We start from the raw sequence: 15890 nt of genomic DNA, 5'->3' as shown, positions 1-15890 counted from the left end.
GAGAAGTGTCTATTTAGGTCTTCTGCCCATTTGTTGATTGGGTTGTTTGGTTTTTTGATATTGAGCTGCATGAGCTGTTTGTATATTTTGGGGATTAATCCTTTGTCAGTTGCTTCATTTGCAAATATATTCTCCCATTCTGAGGGTTGTCTTTTCATCTTGTTTATGGTTTCCTTTGCTGTGGAAAAGCTTTTAAGTTTAATTAGGTCCTATTTGTTTATTTTTGTTTTTATTCCCATTCCTGTCAGTCAAAAAGGATCTTGCTGTGATTTATGTCAAAGAGTGTTCTGCAAAAATATGGAAAGCTTCACAAATTTGCATGTCAGCCTTGCACAGGGGCCATGCTAGTCTTCTCTGTATCGTTCCATTTTTAGTATACGTGCTGCCGAAACGAACACTAAAATGGGTTGTTTTATTTTTTGTTGTTGACATGTAGGAGTTCTTTATATATTCCGGATATTAATGTCTTGTAATATACATGATTTACAAACATTTCCTCCCATTCTGTAGGTTGCCTTTCAGTCTGCTGATTGTGTCCTTTGATGAATAGAATTTTAAAATTTGGGTGTCATTCAGTTTACCTATTTTTACTTTTGTTGCCTGTGCTTTTGGTATTGTATCCAAGAAATCATTGCCAAATCCAATGTCATTAAGCTTTCCCTCTATGTTTTCTTCTAAGAGTTTCTTCCTTTTTTTTTTTAAATGTAGCTATCCAATTTTACCATTTTTTGTTGAAAAGACTGTTTTTTCCCCACTGAATGATCTTGGCACCCTTGTCAAAGATTATTTGACCATATATATGAGGATTTATTTCTGGACTCTCTATTCTATTACATTGGTCTATATGTCTGTCTTTATGCCAGTACCACACTGTTTTGATTAATTTATATTTGTAGTAAGTTTTGAAATCAGGAAATGTGAATTCTCCACCTTGTTCTTCCTTTTCAAGATTGTTTTGACTATTTGGAGCTCCTTGAGATTCTATATGGATTTTAGGATGGATTTTTCTGTTTCTATAAAAAAGTCTGGGATTTTGATAGAGAAGCATTGAATCTACAAATCACCATTGGTAGTATTCTTAAGAATATTAAGTCTTCTAATCCATGAGCATGGGATGTCTTTACATTTTTTTGTGTCTTCTTTTGTTTCTTTGAGCAATATTTAATAGTTTTCAGTGTACCAGTTTTTGCCTCCTTGGTTAAGTTTATTCCTACGTATTTTACTCTTCTTAATGCAATTATACATGGAATTGTTTTTTAAATTTCCTTTTCAGAATGTTAATTGTTAATTTATTGAAATGCAGCTGATTTTTGTGTGTTGATTTTGTATTCTGCACCTTTGTTGAGTTCATTTACTTGTTTTGTTTACTGGTTTTCTTGTGGAATCTTTTGGCTTTTCTACATATAAGATCATGTTGTCTGTGAACAGAAATGATTTTACTTCTTCCTTTCTAATTTGGATGCCTTTTGTTTCTTTTTCTTGCCTAATTGCTCTGGCTAGGATTTCTAGTACTATGTTAGAAGTGGCAAAAGTGGGCATGCTTATCTTGTTCCTGATCTTAGAGGAAAATGTTTCATATATTTTTAATGTTATTTTGGGCTGTTTTTGTTGGGAGGCCCGGCTGGGTCTTATTACTCCATCTTGTCCAGGAGCAGAAATTCTTGAAGTTTTTATTGTGAAAAATGTCAAAGATATAGAATAGTTGAAAGAATGATACAATGATTACTTATATACCTGCCATCTAGATTTAATAACTGTCAGTCTTTTTGTTGTATGTGTATATCTATGTGTATATATGCCATGTATGTATATTTTCTGAACAATTTGAAACCAAATTGTAGAGACATCATGACACATCACTCCTAAATACATTAGAATGCAACTCCTAAAAATAAAGAGATATTCCTGCATAATCACAGCACCATTATCACACCTAAGAATATTAAATAATTTTCTATTATCATCTGTATTAGTTATGCACTGCTGTATAACACATTACTCCAAATCATAGCAACTTAGAACAATAAACATTTATCTCACAGTTTCTGAATGTTAGGAATTTGAGAGCAGATTAACTGGGTGGTTCTGGTTCAGAGTTTCTCATGAGGTTGCAGTAAATCTGTTGGTTGAAGCTGCAGTCATCTCAAGACTTGAATAAAGCTGAAGGATCCACTTTCAAGCTCATTCCATGGTCTGGATGCTTCAGTTCCTTGCTTCGTTGCTCTATGCATAGGCTACCTGAATGTTCTCACGGCATGGTAATTAGCTTTGCCCAAAACAAGGGATCTTAGAGCGAGAGAGTGCAAGAGAGTGCCCAGGATGGAAGCTGTAATTTTTATAACCTAATTGTGGCAGTGACATACCATCACTTCTGCAGTAGGGTATTAGAGACCATACCAACCCTAGCATAATGTAGAAGGGGACTTCATTAGGGTTCCCTAATTAGGGTATGGAGGCAGGGATCACTGTGATCCATCTTGGAGGCTGGCTACTTTATCATCTAATATCCAATCTGTATTCAAACTTCTCCATGTAGCCTATTTATCTATTTATTTATTTTTGGTTGCATTGGGTCTTTGTTGCTGTGCACGGGCTTTCTCTAGTTGCAGCAAGTGGGGGCTACTCTTTGTTGCGGTGCACGGGCTTCTCATTTTGGTGGCTTCTCTTATTGCAGAGCACAGGCTGTAGGTGCACAGGCTTCAGTAATTGTGGCATGTGGGCTCAGTAGTTGTGGCTTGCAGGCTCTAGAGCGCAGGCTCAGTAGTTGTGGCGCACGGGCTTAGTTGCTCCGCAGCATGTGGTATCTTCCTGGACCAGGGCTCGAACCCATGTCCCCTGCATTGGCAGGTGGATTCTTAACCACTGCACCACCAGGGAGGCCCTAGCCTATTTTTTAAAAACCAGGATCCACTGCACTTGGTTGTCATATATCTTTGTCATATATATATGATATATGATATATATCATATGATATATCTATGTCATATATCATAGTTTTCTAAATCTATGATATATCTCTGCCATATATCATAGTTTTCTAAATCTAGAACATCGACTTTCTGAAGAGGCCAGGCTAGTTATCTGTCTTCCAGAATATCTCACAATCTAGGTTTGCTGGTTGTTTTCTTATTTGACTTGTTCCTCTCTCTCCTGTACTCCCTACAGACTGGAAGCTCAGTCTAAAGGCTTATTAGATTCATGTTAAATAGTCTAGAAAGAAGACTTGATGGTTTAAGCTGTGCACTTCTTTCGAAAGTCCTATTGTTATAATAATGTCAGGAAGTCCTACTATTAGTGGTACTAAGTTTGATCGTTTGATTCCAACTTTGTCTTAAACTGACTTTCAACCAATCCACCTGTTGTAACTGCCACTTTTACATCCCTGTCAGAGGTACTTGGTGCCTTCAATTCATGAGGCTTTCTGGAGATTTACGGTTCTAACTGGCCACCTTCCTCCACAACTGAGGGGAAGCTGTTTCCTCTGGTCTGCTCAGACAGTTATCATCAATCCACTTTCTTTCCAGTATCCATAATTTTATTGCTGTTATTTCCTTTCCTGTTCTCTTAGTCATTGTGAGTGAATGCTCTTTAAAGCCTTCTTTATCAATCTACTATGTCAGACCAGAAGTTCATCTTTGCTCAGGCTTGTCAGCTTAGGATTTTGTCACTTTAACTAGAGTTCTAACCAATAAAATTATTATTTCCCTTTGCAGATGAAGGATCTGAGGCCCAGAGTGGGTATTTCATATGCCCAAAGTCACACAGCTAGTGGTTGGGGTGATGTCAGGATTGGATCTCCTATTTGCCTGATTCCACAGCCATTGTTCTTCCCCAGGCCCTTCTACATACCCCACACCCAGTCCTACTGCTTCTAGCAATTAGATATTTTAGTAAATAAAAAGTTAATAAAATTTGGGGGAACTGAATCCTGGTAGCTAAACATTTATACAAAAGTCTGACAAAAATCAGAAGTCAATCTATTTTGTCCAGTAGGGGTGGGAGGTAGATAGTCCTTTATACTGACTGGAAGCCTCCTGTCTGCATCTGAGGCCTCCCCTTTCCTAGAATGATGCAGTAAGTGAGCCATGGAGAATCATAGTGAAGTGTCTTAGTATCCAAAAATTCAATCTGGGAGGTTGTTATGGGCTGAATTGTGGCCTCCCCAAATCCATGTATTGAAGCCCTAACTCCTAGTGCCTCAGACTGGAGATAGGGCCTTTAAAGAGGTAATTAAGGTAAAAAAAAGATCATATGAGTGGACCTAATCCAATATGACCGGTATCCTTTTAAGAAAAGAAAATGAGAACACAGACAGTGAGAAACACTAGACAACATGTGCACGCAGAGGGAAGACCTCACTGAGGGCTGCCATCTGCAAGCCAAGGAGAGAGGCTCAGAGGAAACCAAACCTGATGGCACTTGATCTTGAACTTCTAGCTTCCAGAACTGCGAGGAAATAAATTTCTGTTGTTTAAGCCACACAGTCTGTGGTCTAACAGAGAGGGGCAGTTGTTAATTTCTTAGCTTCCTCCTTTCATAACAGAAATATTGGTGCTGTGTTAGTCCAGGTCAATGCTATCTTCTGTAACAAACATCTCCCAGATATATAGTGGGTCACATAAAATCAGAGTTTATTTTTGTTCAAAATAGATATTTCTGATGGGTGTGCATTTCTCCTTCAATTGATGATGCAGGGATTCAGATTCCTGCCATTCTCTGACTCCACCATCTTTAAAGCTTGACCTCCAATATGTTCGTCTGCATCAGGCCACAGAAGAGGAAGAATGGAGGAGGATGCAGGGAAGGGTATTATGGGTTGTGCTGGAGGTGACATGCATCACTTCTGCTCACATTCCTTTGGCCAGAACTCAGTCACTGGGCCACGTGGAGCTGCCTGGAACATGTAGCCTAGCTATGGGACCAGGAGGAAGAAGACAAGCCTTGGGGAAAACCAACAAGTTTTTGCCACAAGTATAAGTCATAAATAATGATCCTTCCCTCATCGCATTATTCCAATCAGACAGGCTACTCTGAATAATTCTTTAAGCCTCATTTTCAAATATGACTACCTGGCTCCAAGTTTTTTAGGAAACTGCCTTTAGTTCTATGGCTTCTCAGAGACCCTCTACAGAACCAAAGCAAACCAAAACCTTACGTTGACTCTCATTCCATTCTTGAGTCAGGGTGGCATTTTCTGGATTCATTGACCAAGATCTGTGAAGGCTTAGTGAAAAGCCTGTGAGGAAGGTGTTCTAGGCAGGCTCCATTTTAGAGATGCAGAGACACAGAGAGAAGGTGAAGTCATGTGGTTGCACACAGCAGAGTCCAGATTTGAAACTAGCTCTGGTTGGCTCAGAGTCTTTGTACCAGAGTGTAGTTACAGTGACTCTTGCTTTCAGTAAGTGGGAGCCATTGTTAGAGGTTTTAATCTATCTTCGGTTAACAGGAATTTTTGGTTGAGTCTCAATTCTGCTCTTATTATCTATCTTATTGTCTCTTATCTCTTATCTAAGCTTTGTGGTCTTGGGTGGGTTTCTTTGTTGTTTGGAGACTTTTTGCATCTATGATATGGGAATGATAATACCTAACTCACAGAGCTTTCTTATGGGCTAAAGAAGATGGTACTTGTGAATGGGCTTTCTATAGTGCTCCGAGGACGTAAAATAGGGGACTTGGCTCACACGCCTGTTGATCTGAGGCTGGAGGTGGACATGTATGCAGTGTAAGAATAGGAACTGTGGGGACTGCAGGGACTGGAGGACACATGACAGGTGCCATTGAAAGAGACAAGGGGCAGCTGCAATTCTTCCCCAGCTGACTGTCTCCACATGTGGGAACTAGACCTCAGGGTGTAACTCATCTCTTTTCCAAGAGACGCCAAAAACCTCTATTTGTTTATGAACTCTCTTGACTTTCAAATGTTGGCGTCTTATTAAAAAAGAGACCCTGTGAACCAAACAACAAGTTCTTGACTTCAAGCGAGAGGAGACTTTGGTCATGGAGCTCCTACAATGTGCCAGGCTCTGTGCTGGGCTAGCAGGAGACTAGGCAAGTCAGCCTGACCCCCCCCCCCCAGGGAGACTGTAAACCAGTGGTAAGAGAAGCCTTCTGCATTGGAAGGTGACACTATAATAGGACTTGGTGTAATGGGATTTGACCCACATTATCTTTGAACTCCTTAGCTCTAGGTCTGCAGAACGCTCTTTGTAGCTGAAATTGAAACAGTATAGCAATTTGTGGCACTCGGAGGGGATGTCTTGGGAAAAGTTTCCAGGGCTTTAGTGTTTCCTGAGGGCTTTCACTATCTCACTTGATCCATTCTGTTAAATGAGCGATAATACAACTTTCCTGGTGGGGCAACCAAGGCTTATAGGAAATAAGGGTCTGAGAGTCACATGAGCTGGCCTGGCACCCAGGCCACACAGCGGCCCAGGTAGAGACTGGGGAAAGGAACTGACAAGATTTGAACACTGGGTGTTCGTACTGAGTTGACTGGATCTTCCCTCAACCCTGTGAGATCAGCCTCATTATCCCCACTTTAGAGCAGTGACTGAGGCTCAGCGGACTGAGGTGACTCATCCAGAGACACAAGCCAGGATGCTCAGGAAAGGTACGAGAGTGTCCATGAGCTCCTTGAAGTCATCTGCAAAATATTTCATGTTTGCACTTTTGTCTGTTTCTCAGGGAAAAGGGCTAAAGCCTTCAAGAGATATTTGAAGGGGCCAATGATTCCAAAATGCTAAAGAGCCACTAATTTAAGCCAAGTTCTTTCTGACTCCAAAGCCTGTACCCTGAGATCCCTCCACAAGATACTGGTTAAAAGAATATCCTTTAAAGTCCAACTGAGGGACTTCCTTGGTGGCGCAGTGGATAAGAATCCGCCTGCCAATGCAGGGGACACGGGTTCGATCCCTGGTCCGGGAAGATCCCACATGCCATGGAGCAACTAAGCCCGTGCACCAAAACTACTGAGCCTGTGCTCTAGAGCCTGCAAGCCACAACTACTGAAGCCCATGTGCCAAAACTACTGAGGCCCACGCGCTTAGAGCCCGAGCTCCTCAACAAGAGAAGCCATCGCAGTGGGAAGCCTGTGCACCACAACAAAGAGTAGCACTCGCTCTTCACAACTGGAGAAAGCCCACGTGCAGCAAGAAAGACCCAACGCAGCCAAAAAAATTTTTTTAAAAATTAAAAAAAAACAAAGTAAAGTCCAACTGATATAAGCTCTGGGTCTGGGTCCCAGCTCTACCACTTACTAGCTACAAGACCTCATTTCCTCATCTGTAAAATTGGGATTCATTTATTCCACAAATATTTTATCAAGCTTCTGAGAACACAGCAGTGAACAATGTCCCTGCTGTCATTGATCTTATATTGTAGTGAGGGGATAAAAACAGCAAACAAATAGATATATATGAGGTGGTGCTAAGTGCTATGGAGAAAAACGAAGTGGAGTAAGGGGGTCAGGTGTGCTGTGGGGTGGGGTTGGGTAGTGGTCAGGGAAGCTCCTCTGATGACCATCTAAGCAGAGACCTGAATGCAGGGAGTGTCACGTGGCTATCGAGGGGAGAGCCTTCCATGCAAAGGGGAAAAGAATGATTTGCCACAGGTGGGGGAAGATGAAGACGTCTCCGTGGCCCACAGGATAAAGGCTGAGCTCCTTAAATTGGCATTCAGAGCTTTCCTCAATCTGGTCGCAGATAATTTTCTGATCCTCCTCTGGGTTTCCTTCCTCATCCCTCATGGTTTTCCTTGAGCTTTTTTCTTATTAGCCAATTCATTAAACATACATTCATTAATACCCACTCTGCGACAGGCCACTACGGACACAAAGGAGCTCCCTGTCTGGTGAGGGAGGACAATAAGGACATGGTTAATTCCTTAAATGCCATGAGGCAGGGCCACCCAGGGCCTGAAGGAGTACAGGAGAAGGGGTAACTGGCTCTGACCAAGAGAGAGGGGAGGTCTGTATAAGACTTCAGTACAGAGGTAACAAAAACCTATCTGCAGGGTTCAGACAGGTGAATGGGTCCAGCTAACTTGGTAGGAACTAGGGAGATCTGGACAAAAAATAAACTACCTAGAGGGGGTTATTGATTGTGGCTTTTCAGGAGTGTGGGTTCAATGTTGATAGAAATTACTTTTTCTTTTTTTTTTCAATCGAAGCCTAATTTACATACAGTAAAATTCATCCTTTTTAGTATATAATTCAGTGAGTTTTGACAAAACTTATACAGTTAGGTATCCACCACCACCATAATCAAAATATAGAACAGTTCTGTCACCCCTCAGATGTTCTCCATGCCTTTTGTAATCAACCCTTCTCCCCACCCTTAGTGCCTAGAGACTACTGATCTGTTTTCTGTCCCTAAAATTTTGCTTTGTGAGAATGTCATATAAATATAATCCTAACATTTAGCCTTTTGAGCTCGGCTTCTTTCATTTAGCATAGTGTATTTAAATTACATCTGTATGGAGAGGGAGCTCAAGATGGTGGAGTAGGAGGATATTGAGCTCATATCCCCCTATGAACACATCAAAAATACATCTGTGCGTGGAGCAACTCTCACTGAAAACAACTTAGAGACTGGCAGAAAGGCTCTTCAACAACCAAAGCTGTAAAGAAAGATCCACAAAGAGTTGGGTAGGAAGGGAGGAGAAGTGATAGGACTAGGACCTGCACTTCTAGCAGGGAACCCAGAAGAGGAGGGGGATATCATGGGCTTGGGGATCCTCCCTGGGGAGTGAGGAGTTCAAGCCACATATTGGGTACCCCAGTCCTGGAGTCCGACACCAGGAAGACGAGTCCCGTTAGCTGGTTTGAAATCAGTGGGACTTACTGGAAGGCTAGACTCTGCTTGCGAAGAGCTCATGCACATGCTTGCTTACTCCAGGGAACAGTGCGGAGGAAGCAGATTGAAAACTGCCTGAGGCTCTGGCTGGTTTCCTGCAACCACCCCAGCGTGCACCCCAGCCTGCACCAGGCGTCTGCTCCTGCCGCTCTTGCTCTGCTGCTGCTCTCCACTGGGGCGGAGACGCTGTTGCCAAGGAGAGTGCACACACTTAAGGAGAATGGATATAAAACTCTTAGAGGAAAGCATAGGCAGAACACTTTTTGACATAAATAACAGCAAGATCTTTTTTGACCCACCTCCTAGAGGAATGGGAATAAAAACAAAAATAAACAAATAGGACCTGATTAAACTTAAAAGCTTTTCCACAGCAAAGGAAACCATAAACAAGATGAAAAGACAACCCTCAGAATGGGAGAAAATATTTGCAAATGAAGCAACTGACAACGGATTAATCTCCAAAATATACAAACAGCTCATGCAGCTCAGTATCAAAAAACCAAACAACCCAATCAACAAATGGGCGGAAGACCTAAATAGACATTTTTCCAAAAAAGACATACAGATGGCCAACAAACACATGAAAAGATGCTCAACGTCACTAATTATTAGAGAAATGCAAATCAAAACTACAATGAGGTATCACCTCACACGGGTCAGAATGGCCACCATCAAAAAAAATCTACAAACAATAAATGCTGGAGAGGGTGTGGAGAAAAGGGAACCCTCATGCATTGTTGGTGGGAATGTAAATTGATACAGCCACTATGGAGAACAGCATGGAGGTCCCTTTAAAAATTAAAAATAAAAATACCGTGTGACCCAGCAATCGCACTCCTGGGCATATACCCAGAGAAAACCATAATTCCAAAAGGTACATGCATCCCAATGTTCATTGCAGCACTATTTACAATAGCCAAGTCATGGAAGCAACCTAAATGTCCATCAACAGAGGAATGGATAAAGAAGATGTGGTACATATATACAATGGAATATTCCTCAGCCATATAAAGGAACAAAATTGTGCAATTTGCAGAGACGTAGATGGACCTAGGGACTGTCACACATAATGAAGTAAGTCAGAAAGAGAAAAACAAATATCATATATTATCACTTATATGTGGAATCTAGAAAAATGATACAGATGAACTTATGTGCAAAGCAGAAATAAAGACACAGATGTAGAGAACGGATGTATGAATACCGGGGAGGGGGGATGAATTGGGAGATTGAGATTGACATGTATACACTACTATGTATAAGTAGATAACTAATGAGAACCTACTGTATTGCACAGGGGACTCTACTCAATGCTCTGTGGTGACCTAAATGGGAAGGAAATACAAAAAAGAGGGGATATATGTATATGTATAGCTGATTCACTTTGCTGTACAACAGAAACTAACTCAACATTGTGAAGCAACTATACTCCAGTAAAAATTAAAAAAAAAAAATAAAGAGAATGGAGCCACCTGGGACCTGACCCAGCCTCTGAACAGGGCAAAGACGGCCATTACCAGCATGTGCATGGAAACAACAGATTGAAAACTGCCTGGGGCTCTGACTGGCTTGCTGGGGCTGTCCCAGTGCATACGCCAGCCTGCATCAGGCACTGATTCCAGTCCCTCTTGCTCTGGCACTGATCTCCACTGTGGTGGAGGCTGCCATTGCCAAGGAGAGTGTGCACACTTAGAGGAAACAGAAGCAGCTCAGACCTGACCCACAGGGCTTCTGCTCCAAAGCCTTGGGCCCTGAACCCTCCTCTGATAGGGAGGTGACTGCCATTGAGCAGAGGAGAAGCTTTGGCTCACACTTGGCTATGGCTCTAACCCCTCCATCTCCAGCCCTACCTCCCACTAAGGTGTAGCATACTTACACCTGTAGCATACTCTCCAGCATACTCCAGGAGAAGATGTGACCCATGCTCACTTCAGATACAGCTCTCCCACCAAAGCCACTGGGCACACACAGACCGCATAGGGATGCTCCCACACAAAGACACCCCAAGACAAGGACAGGTAATTATTGTTTCACCTAATTTCATAGAGACAGAGAGAAAGTCACATGAGAAAACAGAGGAATACGTTTTCAAATTAAAGATCAATAAAAAAAAACCCTGAAAAAAGTCCCTAATGAAACAGAGATAAATAACTTAGTAGATAAAGAGTTCAAAGCAATAGTAATAAGAAAGCTAACTGAACTTGGGAAAAGAATACATGAACACAGTGAGAATTTTAACAAGGAACTAGAAAATATAAAGAAGAACCAGTCAAAGCTGAATAATACAATAACTGAGATGAAAAATACACCAGAAGGAATTAACAGCAGACTAGGTGATACAGAAGAACGCATAAGTGACCTAGAAGATAGAATAATGGAAATCATCCAATCAGAACAGGAAAAAGAAAAACAAATTTTAAAAAATGAGGATAGTTTAAAGTACTTCTGAGACAACATCAAACATGCTAACAGCATTATACGGGTCCCAGAAGGAGAGGAGAGAGAGAGAAAGGGATAGAAAAAGTATTTGATGAAATTATGGCTGAAAAATTCCTGAAGCTGAAGAAAGAAACAGATTTTCAGGCAGAGGAATCACAGAGTCCCAGACAAGATGAACCCAGAGAGACTTGCACCAAGACATATCATAATTAAAATGGCAAAAGTTAAAGAGTGAATTTTAAAGACAGCAAGAGAAAAATGAAGAGTCATATACAAGGGAACCCCCCATAAGGCTATCAGTTTATTTTTCTTCAGGAACTTTGCAGACCAGAAGGGAGTGGCATGATATATTGAAAGTGTGAAAGGGAAAAGCCTACAACCTAGGATACTGTACCCAGCAAAGTTATCATTTAGAATTAAAGGAGAGAAAAGAGAACTTCTCAGACAAGCAAAAACTAAAAGAGTTCATACTAAACTGACCTTACAAGAAGTATTAAAGGGTATTCTTTAAGTGGAAAAGAAAAGGTACAACAAGAAGTAAGAATTTATAGGAAAGGAAAATTCCACTAGTCAAGGAAAATATATGGTAAAGGCTATGGATCAACCACTTAAATAAGCTAGTACAAAGATTAAAAGACAAGAATTGTAAAATCAACTATAACTACAATAAACAGTTAAGGGATAGCCATGAAGATGTAAAATATGACATCAAAAACACAAAATATGAGTGAGGGGAGTAAAAAATGTAGATCTTTTAGAATGTGTTTGAACTTAAATGACTACCAGTTTAAAATAAGTAGATATAGTTATAGGTCAACATACATGAACCCCGTGGTAATCACAAATCAAAACCTGCAATAGATACACAAAACCTAGAGAGAAAGGAACACAAGCATAACACTAAAGAAATCATCAAACCACAAGGGAAGAGACTAAAAGAAGAAAAGAACAGAGAAGAACTACAAAGACAATCAGAAAACAAGTAACAAAATGGCAATAGGTATATACCAATCAATAATCACTTTAAATGTCAGTGGAATAATGCTCCAATTAAAAGACATAGGGTGGCTGATTAGATAAAAAAACAAGATTCATCTATATGATGCTTACAAGAGACTATCTTCAGAGCTAAAGACACAGAGAGACTGAAAGGGAGGGAATGGAAAAAGATATTCCATGCAAACAAAAATGACAAGAAAGCAGGTGTAGCAATACTCATATCAGACAAAGTAGACTTTAAAACAAAGTCTATAATAAAAGACTAAGAAGGGCATTATATAATGATAGATAGATCATTCCAAGAAGAGGATATAACATTCATTAACATATATGCATCTAATATAGGAGCACCTCAATATATAAAGCAGATACTAACAGACATAAAGAGAGAAATTGACAATAATACAATAGTAGGGAACTTTAACACCCCACTTACATCAATGGACAGATATCCAGACAGAAAATAAACAAGGAAACAGTGGCCTTAAATGACACATTAGATCAGTTGAACTTAATAGATATCTACAGAACTTTCCATCCAAAAACAGCAGAATACACATTCTTTCCAAGTGCACATGGTATGTTCTCCAGGAGAGGTCATATGCTAGGCCACAAAGCAAGTTTGAACAAAGTTAAGAGGATAAAAATCATATCAATGAAACTAGAAATTAATTACAGGAAGAAAAATGGGAAAAATACAAACATGTGGAGACAAAACAACATGCTACTGAAAAACCAACAGGTCAATGAAGAATTCAAAGAGGAAATCCAAAAATATCTGGAGACGAAAGAAAGCAAAAACACAATGATCCAAAATCTATGGAACACAGCAAAAGAAGTTCTAAGAGGGTGGTTTATAATGACATAGGCCTACCTCAAGAAACTAGAAAAATCTCAAATGACAAACCTTTCATCTAAAGGAATTAGAACAAGGAGAACAAACAAAGCTCAAAGTCAGCAGAAGGAAGGAAATAATAATTATCAGTATGAAAAAAAATAAAATAGAGACAAAAAATAGAAAAGATCAGTGAAACCAAGAGCTATTTTTTTAAAAAAGATAAACAAAATTGATGTCTTTAACCAGACTCATTAAGGAAAAAAGAGAGAGGACTCAAATAAATAAAATAAGAAATGAAAGAGGAGAAATTACAACTGATACACAGAGATATGAACAATCATAAGAGAATACTATGAGCAGTTATATACCAAAAAATTGGACAACTTAGAAGAAATGGATAAATTCCTAGAAACATACAATCTTCCAACACTGAATCAGGAAGAAATAGATTATCTCAACAGACCAATCATTAGTAGTGAAATTGAATCAGTAATCAAAAAAACTCTCAGCAAATAAAAGTGCAGGAACAGATGGCTTCACAGTGGAATTCTACCAAACATATAAAGAAGAGTTAATACCTATCCTTCTCAAACTATTCCAAAAAATTGAAGAGGAAGGAACACTCCCAAACTCATTCTAGGAGGCCACTATTACCCTGATACCAAAACCAGACAAAGACACCACAAGAAAAAGAAAATTATAGGCCAATATTTCCGATGACTATAGAAGCAAACATCCTGAACAAAATATTAGCAAATTGAATTCAACGATATATAAAAAGCATCATACACCAATGCACCATGATCAAGTGGGATTTATTCCAGGGATGCAAGGATGGTTCAATATCCACAAATCAATCAATATGATACACCACATTAATAAAATGAAGTATAAAAATCACATGATCATCTCAATAGATGCAGAAAAAGCATTTGAAAAAATTCAACATCATTCATGATAAAAACTCTCATCAAATTTGGTATAGAGGGAGTGTATCTCAACATAGTAAAGGCCATTTATGACAAACCCACAGCTAACATCATACTCAATGGTGAAATGCTGAAAGCATTCTCTTTAAAATCAGGAATGAGACAAGGATGTCCACTCTCACCATTTCTATTTATCATAGTACTCGAAGCTCTATCCACAGCAATCAGATAAGAAAAAGAAATAGAGGCATCCAAATTGGAAGGAGGAAGTAAAACTGTCACTATTTGCAGATGATAATATATATGTAGAAAACCTTAGAGTCTCCACCAAAAAACTATTAGAGCTAATAAATGAATTCAGTAAATTTCAGGAAATGAGATTAATATACAAAAATCTGTTGCTTTTCTCTATACTAATAATGAACTATCAGAAAGAGAAAGCAAGAAAAAAATCCCATTTAAAGTTGCATCAAAAAGAATAAAGTACCTAGAAATAAACTTAACCAAGGAGGTGAAAGACATATACTCTGAAAAAATATTAAGAAACTGATGAAGGAAACTGAAGATGATACAAAGAAATAGAAACATATCATGTGTTCATGGATTGGAAGAATTAATATTGTTTAAATGTCTATACTACAAAAAGGAGTCTGCAGTTTTAATACAATCCCTATCAAAATACACATGACATTTCTCACATAACTAGAACAAATAATTCTAAAATTTATATGGAACCATAAAAGACTCTGAACAGCCAAAGCAATATTGAGAAAAAAGAACAAAGCTGGAGGTATCTGAAGACTTTAGACTATACTACAAAGCTACAGTAATGAAAGCAGCATGGTACTGGCACAACACAGACACATAGGTCAATGGAACAGAATAGAGAGCCCAGAAATAAGCCCACACAAGTACGATCAGTTAATCTATGATAAAGGCAAAAATATACAATGGGGAAAAGACAATCTCTTCAATACGTGGTGCTGGGAAAACTGGACAGCTACATGTAAAAGAATGAAATTAGAACATTTTCTCCCACCATATACAAAATGAAACTCCAAATGGATTAAAGACCAAAATGAATTGAAGACCTAAACCATAAAACTCTTAGAAGAAAATGTAGGCAGAACATTCTTTGACATAAACTGTAGCAATATTTTTTGGATCTGTCTACTCAGGCAAAGAATACAAAAGCAAAAATAAACAAATGAGACTTTATTAAACTTAAAGGCTTTTACATAGCAAAGGAAACCATCAACAAAACAAAAAGACAACCTACTGAAGGAGAAAATATTTGCAAATGATATGACTGATAAGGAGTTAATATCGAAAATATATAAACCACTTATATAACTCAATATCCAAAAAAAAAAAAAAACAACCTAATTAAGAATGGGCAGAAGATCTGAATAGACATTTTTCCAAAGAAGGTGACATACAGATAGCCAACGGGCACACAAAAAGATGCTCACCATTGCTAGTCATGAGGGAAATTCAAATCAAAATTACAATGAGATATTACCTCACACCTGTCAGAGTGGCTGTGGTCAAAAAGACCACAAATAACAAATGTCGGAGAGAATGTGGAGAGAAGGGAACCCTTACAGTACACTGTTGGTGGGAATGTAAATTGATGCAGCCACTATGGAAAACAGTATGGAGGTTACCCTAAAAACTAAAAATAGAACTACCATATGATCCAGCAATTCCACAAATGGATATATATCCAAAGAAAATAAAAAAAACTAATTTGGAAAGATATCTGCACCCCGATGTTCATAGCAGCATTATTTACAATAGTCAAGATATGGAAATAACCTAAGCATCCATCAA

General features: G+C 39.1%; 1 non-coding gene across 1 annotated transcript; it reads right to left on the bottom strand.

Annotated features, from left to right (window-relative positions):
* Window positions 1–291: 291 nt before the first annotated feature.
* LOC137760302 (U6 spliceosomal RNA) lies at window positions 292–398 on the bottom strand. The gene has a single exon (XR_011073266.1). It is a non-coding gene; the product is annotated as a U6 spliceosomal RNA (small nuclear RNA).
* Window positions 399–15890: the final 15492 nt, after the last annotated feature.

The sequence above is a fragment of the Eschrichtius robustus genome, chromosome 2 (genome assembly GCF_028021215.1).
Source record: "Eschrichtius robustus isolate mEscRob2 chromosome 2, mEscRob2.pri, whole genome shotgun sequence".
NCBI lineage: Eukaryota > Metazoa > Chordata > Mammalia > Artiodactyla > Eschrichtiidae > Eschrichtius > Eschrichtius robustus.
Note: the sequence above shows the minus strand (reverse complement) of the source record. Positions and strands in the feature narration are given on the sequence as shown.